The sequence below is a fragment of the Neodiprion pinetum genome, chromosome 4 (genome assembly GCF_021155775.2).
Source record: "Neodiprion pinetum isolate iyNeoPine1 chromosome 4, iyNeoPine1.2, whole genome shotgun sequence".
NCBI lineage: Eukaryota > Metazoa > Arthropoda > Insecta > Hymenoptera > Diprionidae > Neodiprion > Neodiprion pinetum.
The window spans coordinates 6731876-6747893 of record NC_060235.2 but is presented as its reverse complement, the minus strand read 5'-3'; the positions used below and the strand labels follow the sequence as shown (position 1 = coordinate 6747893).

Sequence of the window (16018 nt, the reverse complement as noted above, 5' to 3'; positions counted from 1 at the left end):
GTTGAATCAACCGACTCGATTCAATTGGATGAATTGATTGTGGCTTTAATCGTTAGTTTGTGAAAATAAATACACCGTAGTCAGCATGACAAATTCTATCGGGTCAAATAAACCAAACGAGTTACCTGCATTTAAATGCGAGCAATCGCTTCGACAAGTAATTTTTTATCGTCAAATAATTCAGTATTACGCGGAGTCAAATTTGATCCTTTTGAATCAACCCCTGCATGTGATTTAGTGAACAAATTGATTTCGTCAGACTAGGTGATTTTTATTCTCTCCGTTCAAAGTTGTATTTACATTGTTTAATACGTATGGTTGAATGAACTAAATGTGCCTTTTGTCGGGAACTTTTGACGATTGAAAGAAACAAATTAAGTTTCTTACTTGTTTCGCTTACGTATCCAAGTCAGCGAATATTAATCGACTAACTGCAAATACTTTTGTTGATTCAAATGCATGTAACAGTCTATACTGCAACAAAATTGTTTTCATACAAATAGTTTAACGAATCTATCTACAATCACGAATATGCTAACGAGTTCAGCTACTTTTGAATATTTTGTTCGTTGAAAGAAAAAACCACTAAAGTCGATCGTGTGAAGCAGCTGGGAAAAGACGAAGGTAATAAAATCCAAGTTTTTAGCTTGTTGGATATGAGCGAAATATTTACGTCGAATAAATAATTTGGCGATTGGGAGAATTTCACTGGTCAACTGAACTATTTCATCGGCTTTTTCACTGCTTCCAAATTATTGAAATACTGATGAAATCTTCATGTCCATGCTTCGGATCCCGAAGAGAATCACGCGGCGTTTAATCGGTGACTAAAAATGCGTTTCTGAAAAATCTATCGACTGTCGTAATTAGGTTGAAAATTTCAATATTATTCTCGATCGGCATCATTCCGAATAATTGCAGGACTTCTTTTCATTCCATGATTCGGTCTCGTCGATAGAAATTTAGAATAATTATAACGAAACGTTACCTTACTTTATAACCTAAGAATTTGTTTATCCCAACGATATGAGACTAGAGTCAACAAATAATTCGTTTCAATCAATGATTGAAACATTACACAAAACTGAATGTTCAATTTCTTGTACCTAGCTGTAATTTTTTCATCTAAATATTAAGTTCCGTTAACTGAGATGTTTTTAAACCAACAGAACAGGATCTTGCATAGATCAAAAGTTTCATTTCTTGGATTAAAAAGTAGGATATTCAGATTAACAAAATGATTGTCATATTCTTTAACTCGATGATTCGTCGACTGTAGATATCCTCGTATTTGTGTTAAACAATTATTCAAGCAACGGAATTGCGTTTAATATAATTCGTGCAACTTTTAAATTGTTGTAACAATCAAATGTTCGTTTCACCGTTTGTGAAGGCCGCATTTAGTGGATCGAAACAATTTCTTTCTTTCGTTTCGTTTTTTTTTTCCTTTCTCTATTCAACGACTATTCTCTCTCAATGCGCAGCCAATATCCTGTCCAGCCCAGTTTCCTGCCGAGATCGAGGATATATTTAACCGCATAAGGTGCATTCGGTGTATTTGAAGTATCCGATGTGTCAGCCAGTGTAGTTACCCCGATGCAGGGCTGAGCGGACTCGAGCCAGATATTCTATTTATACGAAACCTAAATAACTAAATAACCAACTCAAGTCGTCCGATTATACATCGTCAATCTTCCGCGTTAATATCGAGATGTCGGCGGCAAAATGCGAAGAGAGAGAGAGAGAGAGAGGCAGAGAGAGAGAGAAGAACAAATTTTCACTGAGAGAAATTTTTAGTTTCGGTTACCGCTCAGTCCTCAACTATTTTCATTTTTTTACCGCAATCGAAAAATATTGTTCTAAGTAGAAAATGAAAATTAGTTTTCTAGCTGTTACCGAAAAGTCTAGTATCCGTTACTATTCTTTCTCGTTACGATCACTGTTGCTATATTTTCTTGCAACTGTTGCGAAAATTTAACGCTCGTGCAACGATAAATTGACGTTAAAGCCTTGTTTAATTAAAAAAGTAGAGTGAACCGAAGAAACTGATTTTGCGTTGCAAAAACCAAAAAAGGATCGACGATAGCGCAAAATGGTTAGGCGTACTTCGTTTTTCGTAATGCCAACAATATTCAAGCGGTTTTTTTTTAACGATACCTGTGTTACTAAATTTTTCTAGTTACTGTAACAAATGAAATTTTTCGCAGTGTTGCAAAGTGTTTTCACAGTCTTAACTCGATGCGAATGAATACCTCATTTGGACGATCAATGAATTTCTTGCGTATGGAAATTACAAGCATTGAAAATTACTCCCCTGCCGGCAGGCAAATTGCTGCTCAAAATGACGGTAGACAAAAATAGCGAAAATAGAAAGAAAATTACGGTGATGCAATAAATTTTAACCGACCGACCGACGAAATCCATTCGCTCGATTCGGTCAATTCCATTTCTTTTTACCTTCATTTTCGTTTTCACAGCGAGAATTTATTAACCGTTTATACACCTATAACGTAAGTTATATAGTTATATAATTATGTATAGAGATGATGTGCGATCAGGATACAAAATAATACACTCAGATGCATGCATTTAAGTATATTTTATATACACGATCGGACTTGATTTGAAAAATAAAGAAATGAAAATATATTCAAATTGCTTTAATTGCGAATAATTTCGTTGTCGTATACGTATACTTCTTATCGCAGAGTCTGCCAGAAATTTGTATGGTAAAATAATGGGGCACTCGGTTATCGTTTCGATCCGAAAACCCGTGGCGAAACATTCGACGGTGTAAATTTGTATAAACTATGTAAGCGTTATACGCGCATATATATATATATGTATATATAACGGCGGTCTAGCTGAAGACAACAACGAAGAGAAGAAGGGACGAAGGGGGAACGCAGTAAACGATATGTAAGCGTGCCATAAGCGAAATCAGTTGCAAATGTCTCTAACGCGAACTTTCTAAATTACGTCAGGAAATCGCATGCAGGAGTACATGCCTATTATCCGTATACATAAATATGTATACGCATACATATACACGTATGTAATACTCTTAAGGTAACCATGGATGAATATATACCATGAATGAAACAGATAATGTATAAAACAGAAATGTAAAGTGAAAATTTCCATAATAGCGTTCTTCAATAGCGTCCGAAGATCCAATAACTCGATCTGAATATCCCAAAGCGAATTTGTTTCAGCGAAAGTTCAAAATTCAAGTGAGAAAGAGATCTAGATATACGTTATATGAAATAGAAACAATGAAACGAAAACGTTGACCAAGTTTTCACTTCTTTAAATTTCAATTAGGTAGTCACTTTTCTTTTCCGTTCAGTGTATATGTTAACATAGTAGTGGATTTGTTAGAAGATAAAAAGAATCAGATGTTTGTACGATTAGTTGAAACAGAGTATCGAACGATTATACGCAACGCAATAATTGCGCGGACCTGAGATTCGTGCGATCCGAAATTCTATTTTCGTAATCGTATCGAAAACGTGGAAAATTTGTAAAAATTTAATGACGACGTACTTGTTTAACGTACGATAGAATGAGGCGGGGTTGAAATTTTGAATTTAAAAAATTTCAGAAGCGCCAAATTCCGAATTTTTGTGGCGAAATTTGAAGTACAGAAATGAAAATTTGACGAAACGCCAAAGTTTCGAATGGTCCGAAGCCTGACGCTCAAAGTTCGGAAATGGCTAAATTCCGAAAGGGCATAACTCGAACAAGTCAAAATTCCAAAATTGCAAAAATGAGAAAATTAAAAAATCCGAAACATCGAAATATTGAATGATCCAAGATTTTCAGTTCTGCAAGTTTCTGGCTTAGTGAAATTTCACCAGTTTGATCTTTTTGTTGTTTTGGATTTTCGATATTTTTACGTTCGAAATCCTGGTCATTCCGACTTTCAATTTCTCTCATTTTTCACACCCACTAGTTGAGTGAACTACGCTGCGTGGATATATTTTAATTTTCGGACTTTTACTGTATCGAAACTTTATTTTTCCGAATGTTTCTCTACCGAAACTTGAATTTTCGGAATCTCAGATATCGGAACTTTGATCCGCCGGCTGTCCGACCATTCGAAACTTTGTTGTTTCTTCGAAGTTTGATTACTTTACTTCAACCTTCGCCGCTAAATAATTCGGAATTAGGCGCTTTCGGAACTTTTCAAATTCGGAACTTCAACTCCGCCCTCGGTTCAATGAATATCAAGTTTATATTCGAGAACGAGAGAATTTTCCCAGCAATTATTTTCACTCGCGCGTTCGTCCTGCTGTACGCGACGATACTTTGTATCATGAATAACGCATATCGAGTCAACCACGCGTTGCTTTCTGTTAAAGTTATCGCTATCTCCTACACGATTATCGCCAATGCAACCGCGTGTATCGAGCAACGCCTGATTTCTACGTTCAGGAAGTGCAGCTAAACCGTTAAATTCTCCGCCTCCGTATAACGCTTGGTACAAATTTATACAACTGCTTGTAACGTAACGCGGTTTATACATAAATAAGACAGTTCATGAACGAGTATGAAAAAATTCACCTGCTCTCCGTGAGGTAATAAATTCATTTATCCCGTTTCCCTTTCTCTCGAAGCTCGATTCTCGATTCGAACATCTACCAGGTGAAAGGGAGAAATGTGAGAAATTTAGCAAACCATAATAAACAAAACGTACTCTTGTCTTAAAAAGCCAACTCCTTATAAAAGTCGTTCGACAATTGTGCAATAATAATGTTTCCCTGATGTTTCGTTACGTCAAGTGGTAACATCACTGTCAAAACAAAAGAAAGTCGCTTTTTTCACCATTTTCACCATATTTTAGGAAGTTATCAGGCATGTGTTTAAGTGTAATAGATAAAATTGTTCTCAACCAATATTAAAAAATGGCGACACTGGCGCAATTCTCGCGAGTCAAATTGCATATTTGAATCTGGAAGAGAAAAAAATAAAAAAAAAAATAAAAAAAAAACCCAATCTACGTATCAATAGCTATAGAAATACGCAGGATATTTCGAAAATATTGACTTTGTGTAATTGGCGAGTATTCGAATGAAAATGTACAATATTCGATCAAAGAAAGGGTACTTGTTTGTTAGTAAATAACTTTTGAATTGATTTATCAAAAATCCACCACGCATTTATACGTAGACTAGATGACGTTTTTTTTTTTTTTTCAGATTCAAATTTATACCAGTTACATCGCGTGCCGCACGTTTCGCGAGAACGGCTCCAGTGTCGTCATTTTTGAAAATTTGTTGTTAATAATTTGTTTGGATTATTCTTAAACACATGCCCGATAACTACCTTGAATATTATTGTCTTACTACTTTTTGTTCCATTGAAGAAAAACAAAAAATTTCAAATTTTTAGGCAGTTACAGTGGTGTTACCCCTTAACGTTCCTTCATGATTCTCCAAGTTATCTCCTCTCGTGGTCCTTTTTCAGTCCAACGAGGTCCAGGCGATACACGCGGGTACGTTGACGGGCACCTATAACTTAACGTAAGAGAGCGCGGAGCATGCTTTCATGGAAAGCCAATAGTTATTATATCCGCGTGGGTGATTTGAGAAAGGGGTCGGAATCGCGGGTTGGATCGTTTTGCGGTCCGTCGTCGTCCGGCCGAGGAGGAAGTCCAGTCTGCTGGATGCGGACAAAAGATGAAAGTAGGTGGGTGCGACGGTGCCACACTCAGTTTTCAGGACTGTTTGTTCGGCGATGCTTCCACATTTCCCATTATGAGAACACTGCACCTTCTGCTACAATGACTGCATTCGTTATAACCTTGCGTACTCGGCATGTTCCAGTTGCCGAGCACTCGGAGTAACTTATTGCGTCCTGTTGATGCCACGCAAAAGGCATTCGGGAAAGCCGGGCGAAAGTCATCCGGCGTGGAAAAAAAGTGCAATGATTTCGTCGGTGCGCGGCGGGAAATTATCGATGAAATTGGATCCATCTTCTGTCGAATATCTAATCACCTGATAGATCGGAACTCTGAGACACGAGTCAAGCTCGGAGTTTGTGGATTTCAAAGGTTTCGACCAAACCGAAGGATGTCGAGCTGCTTTTAGCAACTTCGAATGAAAAGACTTTGGTTAAGTTCAAGGAACTTGAACACGACTCATGAGGTGCTTTACCACTTCGAAGCAATTGGTACTTGGCACAATTTCAGATGGCTTTGAACAAACTCTTGGACAGTAATTAAGGAAACTCGAATTGGTTTCAAGTTACTAAAGAACGAGCGAACGAATTTAGAATTTAGAGTGATTTGGAAGGACTTGAGAATTGTCGTCAAGTTTCGAATCGTTTGCATCGACTTCAAGCTACAGAACTGGCTTCACAGTCCGTGGCGTAACTAATTCAAATGACTTTAAACGACTTGACCGAACGACTTCCGAGAACTTGGAACGAATGGATGAAATCGTTCATGTACTACAGTTTTATATAAATGTTGCTTGAACTCTTTTCGATGCCGAACCGCCTCTTCCGCTGCGATGAGACTAGAAACACAGTTACTTTTACGAGGATTACAATGAACTGCAAACACGTGTATGTATGGAAGTTGAAGCCAAGGATGACACGTTACACGAGCTCCACGTGTGCATAATGAAAAGGCTTAGATTTCCGGGTGACGAGTGTGCGTTCGTGTACACGGCCACATTCCACTGCACTGAGCGTGGAACTACGTGGATGTGGATCCATGAGAATGGGCTTATTTGAACGTTCTTTATCGCGTATCAACGATGTAGGATGTCGTTGCCGAGTCGGAGATAAGGTCGAGCGACAAGGCGTGACCCGTTTTTGCTCTTTCGTTTCGCACGAAAGTCGCTTTTAGCCCATTCGCAGCAGTGTTCCAGTTACTGAGCATCTCGTATTGTCGAGTATGAATATACATATACATATATATACATACGTATATATATATATATATATATATATATATATATATATTAAATAATGTGTACCCGGAGGCTCCTTCAAACTTTTTTAAACAACGCGTGACTGCTGAAACTGTTTATTCCCACTAGGAAATACTTATCAATGGTTTAAAAATCCGTTTATGAAAAATCGAGAACCATCAATTCGTATGCACCGTTAAATCAACCGTATTCACCCTTACGCTGCACACCGGGGTCAAACGGACCCCGCGACATCCTCACAGTGGATTCTACGTAAAAATCGTTGATTTATTCTTCTTCTCAAATATCTGTGGCTTGAGAATTAGTTGGTCAATTTTCTGCTAAAAGTATCGAAAATTCAGTTAGTGGTGATTTTTTTTTAACAGAACGATCAATTTTCCGGTATTTTGTTATTTTATGAATTTATTTCAAGACTAGTCCTAGGCTATGAAATTTGAGAATTTTCAGCTAAGTAGACTGCTGATTATCACGTTTCAAAATTGGAACAGGAACAAATACGAACTTGTAATGACAAAAGTTTACTATCTTCATTTCACAATCAGCTTTAATCTTCACAGCCTTCGAATCATTCATGTTAATAGCCCATCAAATTATTCACAAAGATATGAATCTTGACGTAAGATATTGCGTATCGTTTGTTATCGCCCAGTTACCGAGAAAAAGCGTCACTAACATTGAAATGTCAGTAAAAGGCTAAACGGGTTTGCCAATTCTAATGCAAATTTATAGGGCATTCTAATGCCAACACAATCGGCTTTCGATCTCTCAGTTTTGAATTTTATTAAAACCTTTTTAGGCAAAAATTTCATTCCTTTATCATTTCTTATTTTTTTGCAACACATGTATAAGAAATATATTTGAGACGCAAACATTAATGTTTGAATATGTTAAAAATGTTGATAAAACTCTCAAACCTTTCCGACTACGTAAGAAACGTACATACTGTTCGAATAACATAAAAAGTGTCATTGATTTTGGAGAAATTTTTTCAAAAATATGATCCAAAATGTTTGTTGCAAAGTTTAAGAGACTTGCTGAGTAATCTTCGACATTTTTCACCATGTTTAACACCGCTGACAGGCAAACATCCAAATCGTTTACCTCTCGTGGCAATGAGTGTAAAAATAACCAGTCGAAATCAATTTCAAATATCTCAGCTTGTAAGAAAGCTATCAAGATTTTTTGTTTCAATTAAAGTTCAAACAATTCCGCATAAAATGGTTGTATTATGAGAGTAATTAAGTTGAGCTAAACAAATAAAAGTACATGTTTAATGAGTTCAATCCTTACAGTCTGTTAAAAGAGTACAAGATTTTTTTGGGGCGAAAATTTTACCCTCATTGCCTGTCAGGGGTTAAGCATTCATTTTTGTAGAAAGCAAAAAAAAAAAAACATGACATGAAATGAAATAATTTCGTGCGAGGCTCCGCGAAATCTAATTGCTCGAGAAAAGATCCCGTTGCATTTTTATACTCGTTAATTTAGCCGATTTTCTTAATGTTATATGTGTATATGTCGTTTTTATACATATATACATATATATACATATATGTGTGTGTATAAATAACACATAGACGAGAAAGCTGTTGAACTCATTGACAAAGCTTGACCTAGACTTTAGTCTCGCTACGTATGTAACATGATGGTAAATATTTATATAAACGTGTATCAAATTGACAATAAGGAAAAAATAATTCAAGAATAAACGCAACAAGTAGAACCAAATAATACAATGAAAAGAAAAAAAAAAAAAAATTCGACAGATAAAAAAGAACTTGCGAAACTAATTCACCGTACAAAATTTACACTCGATTTTAATTTCTGGGGAAGAAACGTTTCTCTTGTATAATAAATGGAGGAGTGGACGAAACGATTATTACGTACAGAAAATTAACCGTTGCATCAAATGATCAATTGAATGATCAAAATTTAATTAACCGCGTCTCGGTCTCGCCGATTAACGTAAGTGTTAATATTTTTGATAATTTAATCGTTGAATAACCGGTCACAAAAGTCGATCCATTTTGAAAATACAGAACAATTTGTAATCGAATATGGGCAAAATCTCGACAAAAAAAATTTCAAGGTGAATTCAAACGATTCAAAAATGATTTTAAACGGTTTCAAACTCATTTCTGAGTTTCAACCGATTCCAAAGTAATTTAAACCGGTTTCAAACTAACATCAAGTAGTTTCAAAGACTTTCAAAGTGATTTCAAGCGACTCAAAAATGATTTCAAACGGTTTCGAACTAATGTGAGTTTCAAATCGATTCAAAAGTAAATCCAACCAGTTTCAAACTAACATCAAGGAGTCTCTAACACTTTTAAAGTGACTTCAAACCGTTCAAAAATGATTTCAAACGGTTTCGAACTAACGTCTGAGTTTCAAATCGATTCCAAAGTAATTCCAACCGGTTTCAAACTAACATCAGGAAGTTTCTAACACTTTTGAAGTGATTTCAAGCGATTACAAAATGATTTCAAACAGTTTCACACTAATATCTGAGAATATCAACCGATTGCAAAGTGATTCCAACCGGTTTCAAACCATCATCGAGGAGTTTCTAAAGCTTTCAAAGTGATTTCAAGCGATTCAAAAATGCTTTAAAAATAAAAAATCATAAAATGAAAGCCACTACACTGCAGGTTGCGAAGAAACGTGATTTTATACACAATATGCATACAATTGGAACAAAGATAAGTCCAGTATATATAAATCCAAGTGAAGTGAAGTATAAAGTGAAGCGAAGCGAAGTGAAGTCGAGGTCATCAGAGGCGTCGCGCGTTCCGAATCGTGCCGATTTCAAATCAAGGTTCAATAAAAATCAGGGCCGAATGGCTGCTGCTGGTGTACTTTCGCTCATGGCAGTTCAATCTCTCGGTTTCTTTGTTCTTAATCTCGTTTTCTTCGTTTTTATCACCTTGTCTTCAATCCAATAATCTTCTTCCGTCGATTTTATACGCTAGAGAAATCAGGCCTCGGGATTCAATAAATCAACTGTAAATGGCTGAGATATTTGAACGATTAAATTAAAAATGCAAATTCGTATGGTTGGTTTTTTTTTAAACTAAAACGGTAGTAAAAATTCTGTGTTTGATCATTATTTATTATCATTACTGAAACTCAAGTTGCATTTCTTTTCTCATAATCAAATTTAATCAACTAATTGCCAAACAAATTCATTGTGATAATCGTTATTGTCTGGATAATATGATATTAATTGTCGATAATTATGATATTTTCGAATAAAACGAGTAAATGAGGATACTGAGCAAAAAAGAAAAGCAGAAAAAGAAGTATGAATATGAAAATGAGAACTGTGGTAAGCATAAGAAGTATAACAAAGAGAAACAAAGATTATTCAACTGTGAAAAATGTGCAGCAATCAGGTCTTTTCACGCAAGTTTTGATTCTACGGATTAAAAGTCGCAGGAAAAAAAAAAAGAAAGAAAAAAACACGGCAACAAGTGGGTCGAAATCTATACTGTTTGCAATAATACATGATGAGATGCACACGGGGAGATTGTACAGACGTCAGGCGAGAAGGAAGAGGTTAAAAATATATGCAAAAAAAAAACGCACACACGAATGCCTCAAGCGATTTACATAATTGAAGCAGAGTAAATTCGGCCGATGAACGCGTGCGCTTAATTTCCACGCCGATATAGGATAATAAACATCTCATTACATGCCCCGCACCTATAATATAAACCCGACCGCGGTCTAGAAATCGACAGCCACGAGGATTGAGGAACGAGTAGAGAGAATCTTTCGATCTGTATTGTGAAATTGCCTGAAATGAAATGATTTTTTGTACGTAAAAGAAAACTCGAAATCTTGACATTCACTCGAGAACTTTCTTCAAGCATTTGTCAACCTGTCAAAGAAGATTGTTAAATCACTAAAAAAAAAAAAAGATGAGTTCTCGAATAATTTAACTAAAATATGGAGCAAGATTAATTAATTCTTTTCTTTTCTATTTCTTCTACTTTTTTCAACTCTAGATACATGTACAACTAGATTAAGTTAACTCTCGGATTTAATATTCTAAACATGTCGTAAAGATAAAAACTTTTTCAACGACGTCTGAAAGAGAAATTGTTTTACTCCAACTGTTTCGTTCGGGGGGAATAAAAAAAAAAACATATGTCGTCTCCGGTGGCGAAAATGTCGTAAAATTTATGCGCAGGTGTGTAAAAATTTCAGCGAAATAGAATTTTTCACTCGTTAGCCGGGAGCAAAGAAGAAAAGACAAAAAAAAAAAAAAAAAAAAATCGGAGCAAAAATTGTCCCAAATAAAACAAGAAGAAGAGAGAAAAATTTCTCTAAGCCAAGTTAAGTTAACAATAAACTGAGCACCGGAATTTTATTCTCTTTTTTTTTTTTTTTTTTTTTTCTCAACTTTTTCTTTCGAATCTAACTAACAAATTAATTTTATAATTCCGATCGTGTCGGTTGAAAGTAAAGAATTTCATCTCCAAAAACTCGTGGCTGCGTTAAACGACAAGTATTATTTGGTATTTGCACAAGCTGTGCATGCACGGGAAGAACAAATGATCATTCTCTTTCTCTTTCCGTGCACGTGAAAGAAAAAATTTAGAGGAAAGGAAATTAATTTTTGTGCGACGGTAGTAATAAAAACAACAACAACGACAACAATAACGTTAATTGGCGTGTCACATGCACTGTTTATGATTTACGATGAAAGTTGTTCGTTACGGGTGTTGAAAGTTTGTTAAGTTCGTACAGTCGAGTCGAGTCTCGAGTCTCGAGTACGTGACCTGGTTTTGTCACTGAATACACTCCTCCCGTATGAATGCAGGGTCGGTTCGTTTAAATCAAGTAGGCCAAATGAGTGTAACACACATAGGCGCACGAACACAAATTAAAGGTTTGAAAAAAAAACAAAAAAAAAAAGAGGAAAATAAAACAAAATTCATATGTATATTAACGCAAATATAAAATTACCAATAACAATGTGCGCAATAATTATACGGAGCATATGGGTCACGCAATTGCGTACTGTTCCTAATTAGCGAGATCTCGATGCCTCCCCCTCCTTCGACCTAACGTTTATCGAGACGAAAAAAAAAACAAATTCTGCGCAACACATTTTAGCGATATTTAATTATTTATGCGAAAATTCGACTAACGAACGTGACCGTGTGACATGATAGTAACGAATTGATTTGATATTTTTAAACTTTCATGGGATTCGATAGTTTGATTGTTAATATTTTGAATTTTCAGTTTTTCGAAGGAAAATATTTCACCGCGTGTCTTTTTTCCATATATTTCTGACAGTTGTAGAAATACAACTTGAATGGTACAATTTGCAGTTTTTCATATTTTCCTTCTCTTCCGTTGCAACACTTTCACTCGCGCAACATCGTTTTGAAATACTCAAATACGATAAAACATGAAATTTTCAAACTGTACAAATTTTCAGGTTTTCCAAATTTCTTATATAATTTCCATTTTTCAACAGTGCGATGTGAAAAACATCCAAGTATAAAAGTGCAGGGTAATCAAAATACCACAAAAAAAAAAAAATTATAAAAAATAACAATAATAATAGTTTAAGCATCGAGGTGTTCGTTAAATCATTTTTTTTTTTTTTTTCATAACCGCGTAACAAACGCGAAGCGTGAATAAAAATTACCATTAAAATGTGGTGATAAATTTTCAAGGGGTGAGAATTGATATACTTGTGAAATTCATGAAAGACCACAGAAGCCGGGATGTGAATTTTCAATCGCAATCACGTCACAGCGACGCATCGACGTCGAGGATTTTTATTTTGACAGCTCTGCACTTCAATCGGCAATTCCGATTTCGTTGACGTCGAACGGTTTACGTAAGTATGTAACGTACGCGGATATGTGTGTGTGTGTGTGTGTGTGTGTGTGTGTGTGTGTGTGTGTGTGCGTGTTTATATTCGCGTGTAAAACGAATACCTGTGCATACATATTTTGCGATACATAATATCAAGGGCATGCCGTTACAGCAGCTCGTAACTAGAATTCAATTTTCCGAGCAAGCGGTAAAGATTGTGCGATAAACCGGAGCGGAATGTGGTTCGTAATTAATAATCATATTGTATGTATGGAAAGAAAGTTGATGTGGGGTAAAAAATTTTTAACAAATTTACCATCATTTTCAGGTCAAGTTAATTTGTTTAATTTTTTTGAATCTAATACCGTAGAAAAAAAAAAAAAAAACTTTCCCTCATAAAGTAACAAAAAATTATTTTAATTATAGAAATAAAAGTAAAAAATATAAATAAGAATAGTCAATTTATAGGATATATTTGTGGAATGAAAGAATATTACAGTTTTCTAATATTTATAGTTTGGCTAAGTATTATTTTAATAAATTAATTTTTTTCATTAAGAATATTTGCTAATATACGTTAAAATGATTTAAAAATGTTTCAATAATGTTCTTACATACAATAATTACACTTCAAACCCGTTTGATCTCAAATCAAATATCGTATAAAAATGCGTACATAAAAATAATGTCTAAAGTTTTCCCGCGCAAAGACACTTTCGAGGAAGTAATTTTTCGACGGACCATTCGTTTAATTATCACGTGGCAAACAATTTCGAACGACTTTGAAATAATTTCGAGTGGTATAAAAATAATTCTACCTGGTTTTGGACTAGTATCAAAGAGTTTCTCATACTTTCAAAGTGATCTGAAGCGATTCAAAAATGATTTCAAACAGTTTCGAACTAATTCAACCGATTCCAAAGCTATTCCAACCGGTCTCAAACTAATATCAACGAGTTTCTAACAGTTTCAAAGTGATTTCAAGCGATTCAAAAATGATTTCAAACAGTTTCGAACTAATTCAACCGATTCCAAAGTAATTCCCACCAGTTTATAACTAATACCAAGGAGTTTCTAACACTTTCAAAGTGACTTCAAGTGATTTAAAAACGTTTTTAAACGGTTTGGGACCAATGTTTAGGAGTTTTACCAGATTTCAAAGTGATTTCAAATGGTTTCACAATAGTAACAAACGGTTCGAAACTAACGTCAAGGAGTTTCCAACGATTTCAAAGTGGTTTCAAGTAACTCCAAATGGTTTCAAACCAATCGTAACAAGTTTCTAGCGTTCAAATACAGTTTCGAGCAATTTTAAACGTCTTCAGTCTCATTTCGATGTATACCGAAGTGATTTTAATCCAATGCAAGAGGTTTCACGCCATTTCCGAGCAATTGCAATCACAAGTGATTTGCATTTTCAACGAGTAATTTTCATTACGTGCATATGCGGCTAAGACCTTGATTCCGATATGCTTTATCAATCGTAATTGATTCCTCAGTTTCGCATTTCCATCGAACATATCTTGAATTACACCCAGAGGTGCGGTACAGCCGCGTTCAGCAACCCAACTGTTTCAATAATACAAGCGTATATAAAGTCGATTCGATCTTATTGACTTGCCGTTAATTCGTAATTCGCTTCAACAAGCCATTGTTTGTTTGATACTTGCCTTGCAGGATTGACCGCTCGTGTATCGCATGCTGTTTTTTTATGCGTGCGTGTGTGTGTGTGTGTGTGTACAAATGCAATATAGGTAGGCGAGCAAGGCTGACCGAGGACTGTTGCCAAGCAAGGAAAATGCTGATCGAGTATCGGGTCAACATTGCGTAAACTCGGTGCAACAATGAATTGTACGGTGCATCATCGAATCATTCAATCGATGATCGCCGTTTCTCCGCAAGATCCGATTTATTTCGATCACTGTACCGCGTACGCCAGTCAACCTGCATCCATCATTAATGCTCGATCATTATGCGAATGTGATCGAACTTCGCCCATGTTCCAACCGGCAAATATCCATAAACGAAACGGTAAGAAGCTCGGGATTAACGGAGTTGTACATCCTGGATTCCAAAACCTGTTACGTTTAGTGAATTTTTGACGCATGACCGGTAATCGCGAATACCGATCACGGTTACAATTTAACCGCTGTTTATAAAATTCGGTTTGAGCAAAAGTGGCAGCAAATTTTATCGCCCGGATTCCGGTTCCGTTAAATTAAATGTACGTGGGGAATTTCCCGGTCTCTATGCAAATCGACGATTGTGAAACGACTTTGGTACGCCTTTTGCGATTAAAATTTATTGACAAACTATGCACAGACGGATAAATTAGAAGACTAAATCTGCGTTCACCTTCTAGGACGACTGCGCAGATTATGAGATTCGCAATCGCGTTGATCGAAGGTTTTGAAATACGCGCTAAATTTTGAACGTGCAAAAAAATTGGCAAACAAATTTTTCGTCACTGAAATACAGAACATAAATTTCTTCCAAGTTCTCGACTTTGAAACTCCTGCAGCAGCAAGAGGTGAGATAGATTTTACTACACGATTCAATCACGTTCAATTCTGATAGTGATAATGACTGTGTCTTCAGCCTTCAGCTTCTACTATAGAAGCGATCGAAAATATTTTCAATCTCGTTATATAGAACGAGGAGAAAAAATTGGAACCTCGATTATCCGAAGGTTGTCTAAAGAAGTACATTTTAGTGCAAAATAGTGCATTGTTGCTCGCTGAAGAAAATGTGTAAGCAGCCATTCGTCAATTTAAAATGGACGACTGTATAAAACCGAAGTGATAAAATAAGAGTTCGATGTTTGATCGAGTTTCAAAATGTATTTACATGTTTAATATATGTAAAAATATAATATAAAGTAATGAAATATACTGTTTGGCGGTTTAAATTTGTGGTATATATATACTGTATATTATTATCGCTCAAGTTAACAATTGCTTTTCGGTAATCCGAACTTTTCATTATCAGAACTAGGCTCTCTCCCAATCAATTCGGATAAACTATGTTCTACTGTACCTTCTTGAGAACAACCAAACGAATGGATTAGAACGATATGAAGCTGGCGCTCAGAGGTTGCCTACAGCAATACTAGTTAAGGACATCATCCACACGTTACGTCAGTTATGAATTATATCACACCAGTTGTTTATCCTATTCCAAGTGCAAGTGTACCGAATGACTGTGCATTACGTTGGAAAAAAAAAAAAACAAAAAAACAA

General features: G+C 35.7%; 1 protein-coding gene across 4 annotated transcripts in view; it reads right to left on the bottom strand.

The window, feature by feature from the left end:
- Orc2 (origin recognition complex subunit 2) overlaps positions 1-16018 on the bottom strand; it is a 142258-nt gene that overhangs the window by 59299 nt on the left and 66941 nt on the right. The window contains exon 13 of one of the 4 annotated variants that reach the window (XM_069135777.1): positions 9661-9906. The exons of the other annotated variants lie outside the window; for them this stretch is intronic. The gene's annotated coding sequence lies outside the window, so the exon portion shown is untranslated. Of the gene's footprint in view, positions 1-9660; positions 9907-16018 lie in introns of those variants that run through there. 4 annotated transcript variants of the gene reach the window in all.